This window comes from Monomorium pharaonis, chromosome 10 (genome assembly GCF_013373865.1).
Source record: "Monomorium pharaonis isolate MP-MQ-018 chromosome 10, ASM1337386v2, whole genome shotgun sequence".
Lineage (NCBI taxonomy): Eukaryota > Metazoa > Arthropoda > Insecta > Hymenoptera > Formicidae > Monomorium > Monomorium pharaonis.
In genome coordinates, this window is record NC_050476.1 from 16351952 (window position 1) to 16369713 (window position 17762).

The 17762-nt window shown below is 30.1% G+C and overlaps 1 protein-coding gene and 1 long non-coding RNA gene across 3 annotated transcripts in view; both read left to right on the top strand.

Moving 5' to 3' along the window:
- Positions 1-1380: 1380 nt before the first annotated feature.
- On the top strand, positions 1381-3867 carry LOC118647650. Its single transcript, XR_004964819.1, has 2 exons — positions 1381-3617; positions 3751-3867. It is a non-coding gene; the product is annotated as an uncharacterized LOC118647650 (long non-coding RNA).
- A 7881-nt stretch (positions 3868-11748) lies between these two features.
- Positions 11749-17762, top strand: part of LOC118647631 — a 377709-nt gene continuing 371695 nt past the window's right edge. The window contains exon 1 of one of the 2 annotated variants that reach the window (XM_036292889.1): positions 11749-11827. The gene's annotated coding sequence lies outside the window, so the exon portion shown is untranslated. The remainder of the gene's footprint in view (positions 11828-17762) is intronic. The other variant, XM_036292887.1, reaches the window with a different exon arrangement.

A 17762-nucleotide genomic window follows, 5' to 3' on the forward strand; every position in this document is an offset into this window, starting at 1 on the left:
GTAGTCTGGAACACCCTGTATATAATACATAATCCTAATTTCCCAGTGAACACAGTAATATAGCAGCAGTGTAACAGCAATGTAACCGAATATAACAGGTTACGTTACTCTGAAATTACACGTAACTTACATGTAAGTTACAATTTCCGACTCAGCAATATAACATGTTATAATTACATGTTATCTAACCGTTACACAACAGTTACAAAGAAAAATAAAATAAAATAAAAATTTCATTTTTTTGAAATTATTTTTATCAACAGCACATATTACATTTAGGATAAATTTTTATTAATTAATTAAATTTAAATTGTTATTTTTTATTTTACTCTTACTTGCCGCTGCTATGTTTGAACCTGGGACCTTAGCATTACAAACCTTGTACTCTACCTGCTACGCCAATTTGACTCATCGATATGGATACTTGTTATTGTCTACATGTACCTATATGTAAACTGACGCGACTATATTATTTTTTATAAAAGCAATTAAATTTTGCAAAACATTAAAAATAAATAGCATTAATTTATTTACTTATTAATTTCATTGTTAAATTTATCTTTTTTTATAACCTTAATAATTTGATGGAAATTGCGATCTATTTAGCACTAATCTTTGAAGCGTTCAAATGATTAATTAGATGGTTAACTATATAGATCATAATTTTAAGAAAAATTGAATAGTATACATTTATTATTCTGTTTTTGTTTAGCACATGATGAATTTAGATTTTGTGCATTTTTCGTTTGCAGTAATTGTAGACAAACCGTTATTTTTGAAAACATTATCTTTATAATAATTTTTTTTATTATTAAATAGATCTGTCATTCAGGATATGTTATGTCTAATTTCTGAGTCAACTACGACGCATCGTTCCGTAATAACATTGATACGAACGTGTTATGTTACGATTATACAATTTTTGTTGAGTAACTGTAACGCCAAAACGATGTATAACAGCTAGATCACTTGCGTATAACAAATATTACGTAACAGGTTATTTCCATGTCATATAGCACCTACATATAACAAGAATAACAATGTTAAATTACATGTAACTTCCATGTTATATTGCCGCTATAAAATGTGTTCACTGAGTTGTTTTTATTAAACTTTGTGTTCGTTAAGTATACTTAATGCTATCATTTTAACCCTTTCGTATTTCTTGAATAATATATGTCCTACTTACAAAATTCATCATAACTTTTAACCAAATAGTTTTTCCATCTTTACTTGTTTACAAAAAATTCAATTAAGCTATATGTATAAAATATATAATGTAACGTATAAATTTGTACACAAAAAAATACATTTTATTATATATTTACATTGTATATGAAAATATTTTAATAAATATTAGAGATACCTGTTTGTATTTTTTCAGAAATAAATGGTGAGATATTTCCGGTTGATACAACAGATTTGATGTAAAAAACATCCCTCTTGTACCAGAAATTGAAAATCACATCTTATAACAATATATAATGCTCAACGCAAAAGAAAAGTTCCGGTTAATTCCGCAAGTACCATTGTGAATCTGAAACAGAATATGTTTTACTACACAAAGAAATAACCTAATTATGTATACATATCATCACAGAACACGGTGGTAGTGTCGTGCCAAGTGAACGCGAAGCGTGAGATGCTCGAGTATTATACATACGCAAGTATGCGACTTGCACACAAGATAACCATGTAAATCGTAATAACGACTGAACCATCTAAGTACTGACTAAGATCAATCAAAAGGATTCGATTTGTATAAGAAAACTGTGTATAAGAAAACTTCTTATTTTTTATTTTACGTGTCCTATGATAGAAGGTACAAAATCCAAAATACGAAATTTCGTTTTAAGAAAAGACATAGTTCTTGTTCAGTATATAAATTCAACATTAGAGATCTTTAAAAGTTATCTGTGACAGTTTCCTATAAAATATATACTGCATATTGAGATGATGATAAATCGCTGTCATTCGTTTTACGAGTGTAAAAAATAAGTAAATATTAAATAATTTATCTGTAAATTATACGATTAATAATAATAATCCCTTATAAGAAAAGTCGTGTAGATCCGAAAAGTGAGCGTTTTATCATCGCTTTTCCACGTACATTGACGATCGTGTCCGCAACGAGTTTCACGGTGATAATGTAATGGTCCATGGTTAATAACGCACTTATTTAAATCGTTGGTCCTCTTACCACTTATTGAGCCTACGTTTTAACTACAACATAATCAAGCAAGTATTAAATTTAATTTACTGTTTCTCTATCTCGTTTAACAATTTATTACATCAAACACATAATACGAAGAAATCGGTCATATTTACAGCGAGTAAATACATAAATTAAAAAATAAGTTGGTGCTCAAAAACGCTTTGAAAAAGTAAAACTACCCTTCAAAAATAAAGACATTTTTGTCTCGATATTGTGGTATTTTATAATATTAATCAATTTTATTTTACGATGATAATGTATAGTATTTTGGTCTCGGAACCGTTGCAAAATTCAGACAGATGTTAGCGCAAGCGAAGGACGCTGAACAGAAACATGTTATTCTGACGACGGCGCGTGACGATGTATTTTCTAACGTTCCTGTTACGGGAGAACGTTCGGATTGTGGACGTAAACATATAGTGTAATTCTATGTAGATTGTGAAAGCGTGGGAGAGGGGGCGTGTGAGGTAAAGTCACCGATGAAAAATTTTTCTCCTAGATTTCATTATTCTTGATTGTGGTAATCACGGAGGAGATTTTGAGAGATACGTGAGCCGGTGTCTCATGGCACGAGTTGTATGGACTCAAGATGGCCATCAAGCCCATTGTAATGCGATTTCAAGACTTGAAATTCAAGCCCGGGCACGCTCGCGCAAACGTCACACTCCCCCTATCCGTGAAACACGCGCGCTCGGCTGCGATCGGCGCGGCGTGAGCCGTCGCGCACTCGGCTACGTTCACAGCAGGTTCGTCCTACAGAGATATACATATAATATATGTAGAAGCAACCTTCTGTGAGCGGAGCTGTCCGCATCTTCTATTCTATGGGATAGAACGATATGTAGTTAGAGTCCTATAATAGAGAAGCGCGATCTTGTTCCTACTTTCTGATTGGTCGGGTTCACGTGACTTATATGTGTGTTGTTACACAATGTAAATAAATGCACACATGTAATCATGGTAGGTACACATATACGCAACCTACGCGGCTGTCCGATCCTAAGATGGCAGCGGGTGGCAAGGTGGAGGTAGAGTTCGCGCTTCTCTGATTATAGGACTCTACATATATGTAGTAAAGTGTTGTCTTCGTCACTCAACTAGTCTAATGGGAGAGCGCTCCCCGCTCCCCGTACATCGAAGCGTGCGTGGGATACGAAGAGCGCCGTATAATTCGCTAATCTTACGAGTTCGAATATTGACTTTTAATTAATTATTCGTTACAGTAAACAACAATCCATTGTATTTCAATAATTTACCTGTCAAACCACCATCAAATAATTTACCTGTGGAAAAAAATTAACACATGAAACATCCTCATATCTCATAAAAACAAATTTTGTTGAGAATATCTCAACAAACAAAGATATTAATTCTACGTCCCATGAAACTCTTCAACCAAGTCGTAAGTGTAATTTGTGTTATTTTAACACTATAACAAGTTTTTATTAAGTAGTAAATAAAATTCATTTTTATCATTAATTTTTTAAAATAATTTTTATTTGATTTTATTTGATTATTATATTACTTTATTTTAGATTCTCATGTTGCTGCTGTTCTCTAAGTTTTAGTAGAGGAAGACAGGAAGAACTGAATGGGAAAGTAGAACATGTAATCCTGATGCTTCAAAGAATTTATCGCAAGCTAGCCCCAAACGGAAGCCACTCGGCATACATTCCCGAATTTTTTCTATCTTTCTACTGTTTTCTTATTGCGTCACCGGCGTTTCGGTAGCCTGAACAGTTCCGGATTCTCCATACGAGGCCCCCGTGCACGCTATCGAGTTTTTCAACTCACGAGGTCGTTGATTACAATCGGCTCTGTGATGCGATTTCAAGCCGGGCACGTTCACGCACACATTGCACTCTTCCTATCCGTGAGGCACGCGCGCTCGGCTGGCTCGGCTGCGATCAGCGTGAGCCGTCACGCACTTCGCTACTTTCACGGCCGGTTCGTCCCTTTCTCCTCTGCCCCTTCTAACTCCGTTCTAACTCCGAACTCCGAGGCGGTCGCCGGCGTCTAATACTTTTTTCGAAGTATGTTTATCGCGCGGGCGCCGCCACACAGTGGGAAATTTTGGCTAAAACGTGGCCATAAATCGAGGAATCATCAGAATTGCACAAAAATTGGTAAATTTATGTTTTTGGGGTCGCTGATTATGAATCCGATGTGTAATTATCTGGAAACGAAATGGCGGTCTTAATATGGCGGAACGAACTATCAAATACTTATCCGATCTGGCTGAAAATTAATTTTTGGACTTGTCAATTAAGAATTAAATTCAAAAAAAAAATTTTAATCTATGTGCAGCTATAAGAGTTTATTCTTACATTTTTTATAAATAGATATAAATTATTATTATTATTCAGTCCGAATTGAATAATTAATTTGAAATAAATTAAATAAAAATTAATTAATCTGAATCGGAATCGCCAATTCTCTTTATAATTAGAAGTTATTTCTGTATCCAAATCTGGTCTCGACAGTAATTGTATTGCTTCAGGCAATAATTCTTTCACTTTGTTTTGAGGCAGTTTCCTTAAATTTATAAAAGGATCTGACGACACAAACAGCCAATTTAAAACATCCTCCATTGTTTTTTCGCGTGAACATTTCCAGAGAATTCTTTTCGATATTTTTTAATGTCTTTATTCCGAATTTCCTATTATCATATATAATACCTATTATATAATCATATAAAAAACATATATTTTTAGATCTTTCCATATTTAATTATATATTTTTATGATTATACATGATTATATCGCGCCAAATTTCGGATTAGATTATATATGATTACATATTATTAGATCTTTTCGTATCTAATTATATATTTTTACATCTGATCATACTAATATCCATTTTTTTGGGGGGTGGAGGGTAACGATTCTAAAAATTTGTTTAGTAAACATTCTATATATAAGACATTTAAAACTTTAAATACTTTTGACTTTTATCCGGATTTCAAACCCACACTTTCTCTATTACTGTTGTAAGCACAGATGGAATTAAGCGGGACTGCCTGAGATCTCAAACGCGCCTCACCAGGTATCTTTTTAAACGCATACATTATACTGAAAAAACAATTTTCTTGACACAACCAAAATTTGGTAGACTGAACCAAATAATTTGGTAAAAATAGGAACAAACAAATATTTTGTTGTCCTAACAAAAAAATTTGGTTCTTTTTATTTAGTATTGACAACCAAAATTTTAGTACCGATAACCAAAAGGTTTTTTTATCTGAAATATATTTAGTTATCGATAGCCAAAATGTTTAGTATCAACAACCAAAATGTTTTCTTGTCTGAAATAAAAGTATTTTACTGAACACTCGTATTTTTGGTAAAGAATTTTATTTTTATTTTTATTTTGTTACAAAGTTTTGCTTTTATTTTAAGTTTTACTAAAAAACTTATCTTATTTGTAACAAAATAAAAAAATTTGTTACAAAAATGCCTGTCGCTTATTTGGAAACAAATTTTGAATTTTTTGAGATAAAATTTCAAAATTGGCATTCAACAACCCAATCAGCAAGCAATATTTTATAAATGTTTTTTAAATATTTATTTTTGATTATTTTTACATTATTAGCGTTTATTGTACAAATAATATTTATTTAATATTTATTAAACATTTATTTTATATAAATTATTTATTTTTAAATAATTATTTTTAAAAATATTTATAAAACGTTTATTTAACGTTTATTTAATATTTAAAAATTATTAATTTTTTATTAAAAATAATAGTTTAAGAAAATTATTTATCTAACATTTATTTAATGTTTATTCAAAATTTATTTTAAATTTAAAAAAGTATTTAAAATAATATTTAAAAAATATTAATTTAATATTAATTTAATATTTATATTTTAATAATTAATTATTTAAAATAATAATTTAGAGCAAATATTTATATAATATTTAATTAATATTTATTTAATATTAATTTAACATTTTAATAAAACGTTTACAATAATATTTACATAAGATTATTTAATATTTATGTAATATTATTTAAACCTTTAAAAAAATATTTTAAAAATATTAAAAAATGTTATTTAATATTGATTTAATATTTATGTTACAACAATTAATTGTTAAAATAATGATTTAGAGCAAATATTTATATAATATTTAATTAATATTTATTTAATATTAATTTAACATTTTAATGAAACGTTTAAAATAATATTTACATATATAACATTCATTTAATATTTATGTAATATTTATTTAAACCTTTAAAAAATATTTTAAAAATATTTAAAAAATGTTTATTTAATATTAATTTAATATTTATGTTACAACAATTAATTGTTTGAAATAATGATTTAGAGCAAATATTTATATAATATTTAATTAATATTTATTTAATATTAATTTATTATTTTAATAAAGCGTTTAAAATAATATTTACATAACATTCATTTAATATTTATGTAATATTTATTTAAACCTTTAAAAAAACATATTAAAAGTTATTTAAAAAATTTTTATTTAATATTAATTTAATATTTGTTACAATAATTAATTATTTGAAATAATAATCTGGGACATATATTTATATAATATTTAATTAATATTTTTTAGAAATGACATTTATTATTCATTTTTTTACGAACAGAACAAAAATAGATCTTTTCATATTTCACATACTATTTCGCATATGTGAAAATCAGTAAAAAATTGTAATACTTTATATTTATATTTATTTATACAAATATAAGTTAACTATACATGTTTCATCCTTCTGACAACGTCTATTGAAATAATGTATACCAAATATGTGTGCGTTTACATAAAGTATTCATGGATCACGAAGCATTAGGATGCGTACAATCTTCGAAGTTAAGCAACATCGGGAGTGGTTGACACTTGAATGGGTGACCGTTTTTTCAGGCGTAGAAATTAAATATGTCTAACAGGTACTGTGGCTTGGCTGAAACATGTATGTAGTCTTCTCCTTTTTACAAAATTGTCGTAGAAATTTATTAGATTGATGAGTTACGTTGAATGTATAAAATTATTTAATAATGCAATCAATTTTTTGCTTTTGTTGTAAATATTAAAAAAGTCATTTACCAAATGTTAAAAAAACATTTTCTTAAATTTTAAAACAAATGTTTATTAAAGGTTAAAAAAATATTGTCCAAACATTAAAAAAAACATTTTTTTAATTTAAAAAAGGGAACTTATCTCATTATTTTTAACGTTTTTGGAAAGGTTTTTTAAAATGTTTTTTAAATATTATTGAAAACATTTTTTTAATATTGTTTTGCTGGGTTTTCAGGCGTAGAAATTAAATATGTTCTAACAGGTACTGTGGTTTGGCTGAAACATGTATATGTATATAAAGCGTACGACAATTATTGATGAAAGCTTTCGATTGCAACCACTTCGATTAAAATTGGTACACTCATTTCTGAGATCTCGTAATCTTTTGCGCGAAAAAGTTCATTTGATTTATTTTCCAGATTCACATGCACGCAAAGCCACAAACGGGCTTCACAATGTGCCCACATACAATTTTATAAAACTAACATAAAATTATTTCGTAATGTAAGTGGTGAATATTGTACGCAAATATGGTACGCGAAAAAAATATAATAAACTTGATAATTCTGAAATCTCGAGATCTCTTGTACAAAAAAGTTCATCACTTATTTTCCACAGATTTACAATACATACACACATACATGCAAAGCCGGTTTGTCCTTCAAAGGGGCTTTACAATATGCCTACATACAATTTTATAAAACCAAAATATTAAAAAAATTATTTTGTAATGTAAATGGTAAATATAATGGTGAAAATAATAAACGTGAAAAAATCTAATAAGTTAATAAAAATGAAATAAATATATAACATAAACAAATACATGATATATGTATATGATAGAGAACTACGAGTTTCTTTTATCGTTAATACATTGTAAGTCACTGAAAATCTGTCGTAATTAATAATGCAATTAAAGGTAAAAGAAACTGTAAGTTTTTTATGGTTATGAAAGAAAATCCTTCGTTGTGTTAACAATACATGATGTTGAACATTAATTTTTAAGCATAATTATCGTAGCATCGCGTCTAAGCTATCGTGAAATCGTTACATCAAGAGGGAATATTTTTCTGTGTTATTACAAAGAGTGTAACATACTATGGATAAGTATTTCGCGCATTTTAGTATGACACCTCTCTCCCTCCCCCTCTCTCACTCTCTCTCTCTCTTTCCCTCTCAAGTACTACGTAGTACACAAATACAATAAATTTTACCACGTTTAACAACATCTTTAGTTTGTATTATTCTACTTTCATTATGTGTATAATTTGAATAAAATTTTAACAATTATCATTTCTTTTTAGTGTTAAGCACGATCGAAGAGAAAAATTAGCAAAATTTATCACTAAAACTGCGATAAATAATCAGCACGATACTTTCTCTTTGAGCGTCGTATCGTGTTTAATGTTAAAAATGTTAAAAAATAGTAATCTTGTTAAAAAAATTTTATATGACATATAATGAAACTCAAATAATATTGATTGGAACAGTTGTTAAAAATGACGTTTATCGTGTTTCTGTAAATACTTTAGAGGGAAAGATATTTTGCTAAATTCGTGAAATACATATTTTTATCTTTGTCTTTTTAATATAAAAATTGCAGCAACGTTCTGCTTTATTTTTATAAAAAAACTCTAGAATTGTAAAAGTGTTAGTGAAATTATCTTTTTGATATTAAGTAAGTCACATTTTAAAGCAATACGAAAAACATAAAAATTTTACGGTTTGTTCTATTATTAAGTTTGAATTTCTGTATAAACTTTTAAATTCTGAATTCTTTTATTAATTATTAAATTTTTTATTTACTCTTGACTCGTATGTAAAATTGAACTTTGTAGTTTTTTTTGCGCGTGTGTGTGATAATTTTTGATAGATAACTTTTTAACGAATAAGTGAATTCAAGTGAATTTTTGCAGCGATATTTTTTACATTTTAAGATAATTTTACATTTTAATGTAAAAAGTTTAATTTAAATCGTAATGCTACTTTTATATGAAATTTACAATTTATACAAAAATTTAAACGTAATAATAGAACAAACAAACCGTAAAATTTTTATATTTTTCGTATTGCTTTGAAATGTGACTTACTTAATATCAAGAAGATAATTTCACTAACACTTCTACAATTCTAGAGTTTTTTATAAAAATGAAGCAGAACGTTGCTGCAATTTTTATACGTCATTTTTAACAAAAGTTCCAATCAATATTATTTGAGTTTCATTTTTACGTCCAGTGGACTTAACGTTTTTCTTCTCGTTGTCCTTGTAAGAAAAATAATTAAGAGGAATTGTATTCTAACGGTCGCCGAGACCAAAAAATGTTTGCAGAGGATCGCTCTATCGTCACGCACAAGTTCGTGTCGATATAGCGACAATTTAAAACTTTATTTTTAATCATGTATTGTTAACACAACGAAGGATTTTCTTTCATAACCATAGAAAACTTACAGTTTGTTTTACCTTTAATTGCATTATTAATTACGACAGATTTTCAGTGACTTACAATGTATTAACGATAGGAAAAACTCGAAGTTCTCTATCATACAAGAGAAAATCCTTTGTAGTTAACCATACTAACGATACTGGATATAACATTAATCTTTAATTACTTATAATTACCGTAGAAGTCGCATCAAATAATTTATTCTGAAGTCCTTAGATCAAACGTGAATATTTTTCTATCGTTATTTTACAAAGAGTGTATATTAGTGATGGTATTTCGTGCATTTTGTAATTTTGTAATAAGATGGTTACGAAAGGAGAATGTATAAAGAATCAATCGTGATAAATCTTCGTTAATTTAATATTACATAAAAAATGATTAGAGAATTTGCGGCAAATATTATATTATTTGCAGGTTCCATACGTTTCCATCGCTTTCTCTCTTTCGACTTTCTTATTTACAGAAATTTATTACGATTTGAATTTGTCCTATTTTTATTAATAATTCATAATCTCGTCATATAATCGTGAATGTGCGTAGCAGCCATCGACGTGAGCTTAGGCGCGGTGCGGCGAGACGTGGGAACGGCGACAACGCCACGCTTCTCCTTTCTCCCTCCGCCGTCACAGCTGCCGTCGGCAGCCAATGCTTGAGTAAAGGCTGTGGCATACAAAAAAACTTAAGCAGTAAGTCATAATTTTGACCAATCACATACTCGATTTAGCCAGTTACGGTTACGGTACCCAATCCAATGCGTCGAAACCTTACTGTTACGTCTTATGGAAAGCGTGTGTTTCTCGCTTAAGCCGTGCTATGGCTCGAGCGGCTCGAGCCCTTCCTTCGGCACGCAAGGCGCGCTCTCATTTGCATAATTTAAAAAATTTATATCTCGATTATTAGCAGACCAAACCCATAACAATATTGGATTTTTATGTTCATCTCGATCCCATCTACCTTTTTACGAACAGTGACCAGTATGATCTGGGACTCCCTGTATATATAAATATACGTAATGTAAATGATAAATATTGGTATGCGAAACAATTTAAAAAATTAAAAAATAAAATAATAATAACCTAGACTAATATACGTGATATATATATTAAATGTCAAAAATATTATATTATTAATATAAAAATAATAAAATTAGAAGCCTCTGAATGTTCAAACTATACCCAGCAAACACAGAACATAGCAGCAACATTGCGGCAATGTTATAACATTGTAGCAACATCACAGCAATATTACAACATTGCCGCAATGTTCTGTGTTTGCTGGGTACCTACGGTAAAGATACTTGTTAATGCAAATATGTGATGTATAATATATATGTATATAATACAACATTATTATGATGAGACTTTATACCATTTTACATTTAAAAAATGTATTTCTTCATTTTTTATATGACATTATGAAAAATATTTTAGTAAAATATTAAAAATTATACACGTTTTACTATAATTGTAATGTTTAAAAATTATATTACATTATCTGCTCTTAAAAACATTTCAAAATAATTCGATGATAAGATAGATGTACGACGAATTATGAAATAAATAATTAAAGAAGTATATAAATAATTATTCTAACTGATTTTCTTTCTCTTCCCTATTCCTTTGCGGTATAATGGCGTGTGCAAAACTGAGAAGGAGGTACATATATAGATGAGATGGGTAGGAACGCCTGTATGTAAATGGGAGACCGCGTATGAAAGAACGCAACGGATGAAAGAGAAAGAATGAGATAATGATAAAACTGTGCGATTGGAGGTGTCACGTACGGGCGAGAGAGAAAAATTCGCAGTAGAAGGAGAGCGCGAGCACCGCGGCGATGGACGCTGAAAGATATCGCGTACGGGCGAGGGAGAGACAGATTCGCAATAGAGGCAGATAGCGATCACCGCGGCGATGGCGGCCCAAGCAGCATTTTGACGTCCGCCCGATATTAAGATAAACACACTTAACGTTGGTATCCAATGTTTTCGCTACGTCGTTTATACTCTCTTTTGCACTAATTTGGGAAATCAAATTTAAGTTATACCAACGTTGGAAGCCGACTTATTTAAGTTAAATTGAGGTTACATTTTTTCCACCAGTTTTAATGTTGGTGTAAGTAATTTTTGTAAACTTTGATTTTGTATACTTTGCTAAACCCGAGGTTATTTTTTTACAATACGTAATATTTTAAGTGTAGTTTTCGTGCTTCTATACAAACCATATAACGGCATTGGTGTCTCATAGTAAATGTCTCATAATATGTACTTATCAATTTGGCACAAATAAAATGGCTTTAGAGGAAAAATGTAGCTTGCGTAGTCTTTGATGCTATTGTAATTTTTCCATAAATACACGAACTCGGTACTGAAAATTTATAACGAAACCCACTTTATTGATAAATGTGAAAATAATAGATTGAAATTAAACGAATTCCTTCTAAAATATTCCAAATTACTAAATATTTTATTAAATAACTGAAATTCTCAAAATGCAGATTTTTATTTTTTTTTTAATCAAAATTACTTTTAAAATAGACATGTTGTTGAAATTAATTTTAACAGATATATTATTTAAATTCTTTAAATTGTTAATAAAATGCGTTAAAAAATATTAATCTAAATATACTAGAAAATGGCGGATTATTTGTCTTCCTCTTTGAGGAATAAAAATGGCAAAGTCGACGTTCCACACTATATCGAACTTTAGCGTTGGGAAATTGCGTATTAAAGTCGTTTGAAAAGTGTGGTGCAGAGTACAGGCAATATAACGTCAGGCGAAGGTTAAATATCTTAACGTCGGATAATAGAACTTAAACCGTTTTATATTTGACGTTGGAAAAGTGATAAAAAAGCACATTGTAATTTTAACGTAAGACAACGTCTAAAAAACATTAGTATTATTTTTTAATTATAAGTTACATTTTATAACTTTCTTGGACCGCTTACAACGTGATTAGTAAAAAAGTAGTCCATAGTCGGAAAGTTAATCGAAAAATGCTGCTTGGCGGGCGGCGGCGGCGGCGCACAGTGGAAAAATAAGGCACTTTTATGGACAAAAACCCAGCCACGGGCCAATTCTTCACCAAATTTGATCAATTTTTTTTTTAATTCTTGTAAGATATTCTACTACAAGATAACACTGCGAAAATTTTGAAAACGCATAACAATTAGATCGCGCCTTCCAAAATTTTTTCAACTTGAGAGCAATATATTTAATCCATTAAGGCCCATGCCTAACACAGCCTAATTTTGCAAAAAGAAAAAACACGGGTAATTTCTTTTTCGCTTATGAATCCTGTAGTTAGTTTCGCGTTATCACGACTGTGTTAGGCATGGGCCTTAATGGATTAAATATAATGCTATCAAGTTAAAGAGATTTTAGAAGACGCGATCTAATCGTTGTGCGTTTTCAAAATTTTCGCAGTGTTATCTTGTAGTAGAATATCTTACGAGAAATTAAAAAAAAAAATTGATCAAATTTGGTGAAGAATTGGCCTGTGGTTGGATTTTTGTCCATAAAAATGCCTTATTTTCCCATTGTGCGGCAACGGGTGCGGACCACGATTCCACTTCTAAGGCTCACAGATCACGGATCCGAAAATCTTGCGTCAGCAATTCCCGCTCCGCGAGACTCCTCGATCCGCGTGACGTCATACCCCCGTGCGCCAACAAGTTTCTCCCGCACATCCGCTCGCCCTCGGAGCTCCGCGTTAGATCTCTCTTAGTATTAACTACTTCCGTTTATTACATTTTCAATACGGAATATTCTGCAAATTGTACATGTACGTTGGAATTTTTGCAAAATTTTTTTTAAATATTTATCTAGACTGCGATTCAAAATCTCAACAAAAGCATCAACAAAGTACAAAGTACTAACGTTATTTAACAAATTAAGAAATACGTCAAATAAAGAATAGAAGGTATAACACTAATTCGGAATAGGAATCTTACGGATAATGTGCGAACAGTTTTATATGTATGTATATATATCCCAAAAAGTGATTTCGGTATTAAACTGCACAATAATACTACATTAATTATTATTTATTGCAATTTGCAAGGGGATATTTAAAAGGGGGGAGATGAGAGGGTTTAATTCCCCTTTAGTGTAGATTTATAATATTGTCAGGAAAGGCGTTGAGAATGAGCGTGTTACGTCCATAGAACTTATACTAATGGAAGGGGAAAAGAACCCGTCCAAGAAGTGAGACTACTAGTTCTGTCTCATTTCATGTCAAGTCATGTTCTATCTATCCTTGTCGCACAGATGTTGGACACAGTTTCGGCATACGGATGATATACGCTATACGCTATTCCCCTTCCATTAGTATAAGTTCTATGGTTACGCCACGAGGACGATTAAAGACCGATGCCGCGCACTATAGGAAACTGCGTAGTAGACGACCGGAACTTTTACCGTAATACGTAGGCCGGTATTCATAGTCGAATCTTATTCAAGACCCATCTTAAGCACGATCTTGAGACGTCAATGCTGTTATTTCATTGGTTAAGTAAGTCTCAAGTCGGCTCGAAGCTAGACTTAAGACAATTCTTGAACTTAAAATCGGTCTATGAATTCTGTCCTTAGATTGATAGGAATTCAGGCGGACGGCGGAAAGATAAACAGATTCACTAGACTCTAAACTTTGCCGCATTGACATTTGAACGCATTTAAAACAACATAAAACGATATTTAAGAAGTCGCAAGAAACAGCCACAAGCGCGCGCGTGATGTGCACAATCCGACCGGTATCTTCCACATGGTGCGCATTGGATAACACTAATGCCGACGGTAAACGTCATTTAAAAAAAAAAGTAAGATTGACTTTGTAACTTGGTCAAAAGTGTGTAGAAAATGTTTAAAAAAACGTTTTAAGCAATTTCAAGAATGATAAACACGTGGAATACAAATGTTTTATTTCATGAACGTTAGTGTTTATTACTGGGGAGTAATCGTACTATAAAACTTTGCTTTAGCGATGTGATTGGATCTTTCTTCACAACAGTACCTTGAATTAATGAAACTGTAAAATATGCGGTTTTTTACGTAAACTTTGAACGCGATTTGTTATTAGAAAAAGTAAATCTGTGAAAAAATTGATAACTGCATTCAAAAGTGTAAACTTTCAGCTTTCGAACGCTTTTTTGCTGAGCGCTATACGTTGATATGTTCACGAATAACAAGCGATGAAAGTCAAAATGACCATTTTTTATTAAAATCTCAATAACTCGATCAAAAAAAATTGTACAGCAATGAACAGCCACTCAAATTAAAGGGAAAAGTTTCCGCTCTAAAATGCAACTAACAAAAATATTCTATAATTTTTTTGACGCGAGATGCAGCGCAGCAAATTTGCATAAAGAATTTTCATTTTCATGGGTCAAGCTTTATCATTGTGCCACATTGATAAAAAAAAACCTAACTAAAATCGCCAAAAAGCATTTGAAAAAAGAAGTTTCAAGCTTTAAAATGCTTTTTGGATTTCGTTTCTACGATGATTTTTTGCTGAGTTGCAGCAGTTTGAAAATAGCCTAAATTTTCGGTATACAAAAAGTGTTCCCTATTTTTTTTTTTTTTTGAGTAGTAATTAAGATTACCTTTTTTTGCAATTTTATATACATATTACTATTTTTGCTTGTTATAAAATGTTGTTATAACAATGTTAAGAAAAAGAATAATATTAAATATATGTAATTCTTTAAATTTTAATGTATATCAAATGTATAATTAATAAATAATGTATAATTAAAAAGAAGACATTTTTTTGAAAACCAGTAATGTTCATGAAATATTATAGTCTTAAATGAATTTAAAGACGCATATTCTTTTACAAAATATTAAATAAAGTTTAATAACTGGAAAAGAAAACATTTCTTGGTAAACCAGTGATGTTCAGGAAATATTATAGTCAAAAATAAATTTTAACTTTAAAAAAAGTTTATATAAAGTTCAATAATTAAAGTTATATAATTACAATAGTTAGATATTCAGTAGGAAGGAAAAAATATGATAAAAATAACAAACGTCAGTATAGTATAAAAAAAACCATACCTGCTCGTTGTATCAGGCATTAATGGATTAATTATTTATAAACATAATTCCAAAACAAAGCTTCAGAAAAAGTTTAGCCATAAAAAATAACGAAGTGACAAAAAATATAAATATTTACATTACAATATTTGCAGATTCTAAATTAAAACGGAAAAGAAACTAGACCACCAATAGTGTCAAACTTTAATCTTGGAAATGTGAAACACAAATACAAAAAGATTAAGTGATGTACTAAATACATGGAAACATATTTGAAAATTCAAGATTTTTTTAATTTTTCTAAAATAAATTATTTTTGTGAAAAAAGAACTTAATTTCAAATTATAAATCTTTTAATATTTTAAAGAAAGAACATAATACTTTTAATATTTAAAGATGTGACTCCATCACGGATGGCAGTTATAAATTAGAAATTCATATTATAAATTACTCGGAAGATGAGAACAGAGACATGGAAAAAAATGTAATAAAAACAAAGTTATAGGTATAAAGACATACATATCAAATTAACGCATTTAAAAGTATGTATAATGAAACTTAATGTAATTAAAAAAAGAAGTAATTTCTTAATTTATACAAAAAGGAGTAAAATTCCATCAAAAAAACTAAAAAAGATACGCCAAGTACATAAACCCGTGCTTTCCAAAATAAATTTAAAATCAATACAGTTAGCCAAGTATATTTAAAAAAAGACTTAAAAAAGTTTAATAAACATCTACACTGGCGCAAAAAAAACGAAACAAAATTTTTGACCAATTTTTAGGCAATCTTCAAAGTGATGCAACTTTGTGAAAATTTATTCAAATTACATGCACTTTTCTTTAAATTAAAGAGCAAAGACTCTACTTTGAGAATCCCTACGCGAAAGTTTGATTTGTTAAGTGTGCGAACCTTTTGTATCGCATGAAAACCAAATATGTGTTTTTTAATTGAAAAAAGTAAAAGTTTGTTATCATTTTGCACAAATTTCTCGTTAAAATCTTGCTAATATTAATTCAGATTCTTAAAGTTCATTCTTTTCTAAGCATTTAAAAAAAACATGTCGATACGATGTTTTTTGTTGATTGCACACGAGTTTGCACTGCATTTTAGGGTATTTTAGCAAATAACCCAGACAACACAGAATATCCTATGGATATCCGTTTTATGTCCATTTCTTGTCCTGATGTCCATGGACCTTATGAGGATATCCATAGGGTATACATTTGTGGAAATTGAAGGGATATCCTAAAATGGACCACTTTGTATGTCCATATGCTATCCTTATTTGTACTCGCTCCGCCAACACCATCTGCATGCACAAGTAAACTAAAAAGCAATATGGCCGTTTAAAATCAATATGGCCGTGGTAGTGGTTAGTTTTTCGTTGGTTATCGGCATGTTTTACACAGTCAGGTAAGAATCCTAAAAATTTTCAGAAATTAAAAGTTACAAGAGCAGCAAAGAATCTTATTGTGTGCCGTTAGCTTTGCCTCTGCCCGATTGATTAATTCGCTAATATCTTCCAATACAAATTTTTTCTAAACGAAAATAATGATGATGTTCGGCCGACGCTCGCTTGCTCGTAGGCTCTGACCTACGTACGTAAACAGAACGGTTACGTGTACACGGTAGCAGCGACGAATTCTAGACGTATAATCCCAAATAGCACAAAGACATCCATTGTATATCCAATGAATATCTGCTTCTGGACATTTCGACGTTCATTAAGAGTCCAAATAAAGTCCGTTAGACATTCAATGGACGTCCATAGGATATACGTTTAGCACAACTTTGTACGTTCATAGAAAGTCCTTTAATGGACGTCCATGAGATATACGTTTGTCACAATTTCAGACATTCATAGAAAGTCCGAAATAAACCAAATTTTGGACCTATTATGATTTGATTGTTTCTTTTGGGCCTTTTTCAATTAAAGAGCTTGCTGCAATAGTGAATTAATCCAAATTTTGTAAAAATCATCGACATAAAGCATGGACTGCGCATTTCCTGCAAA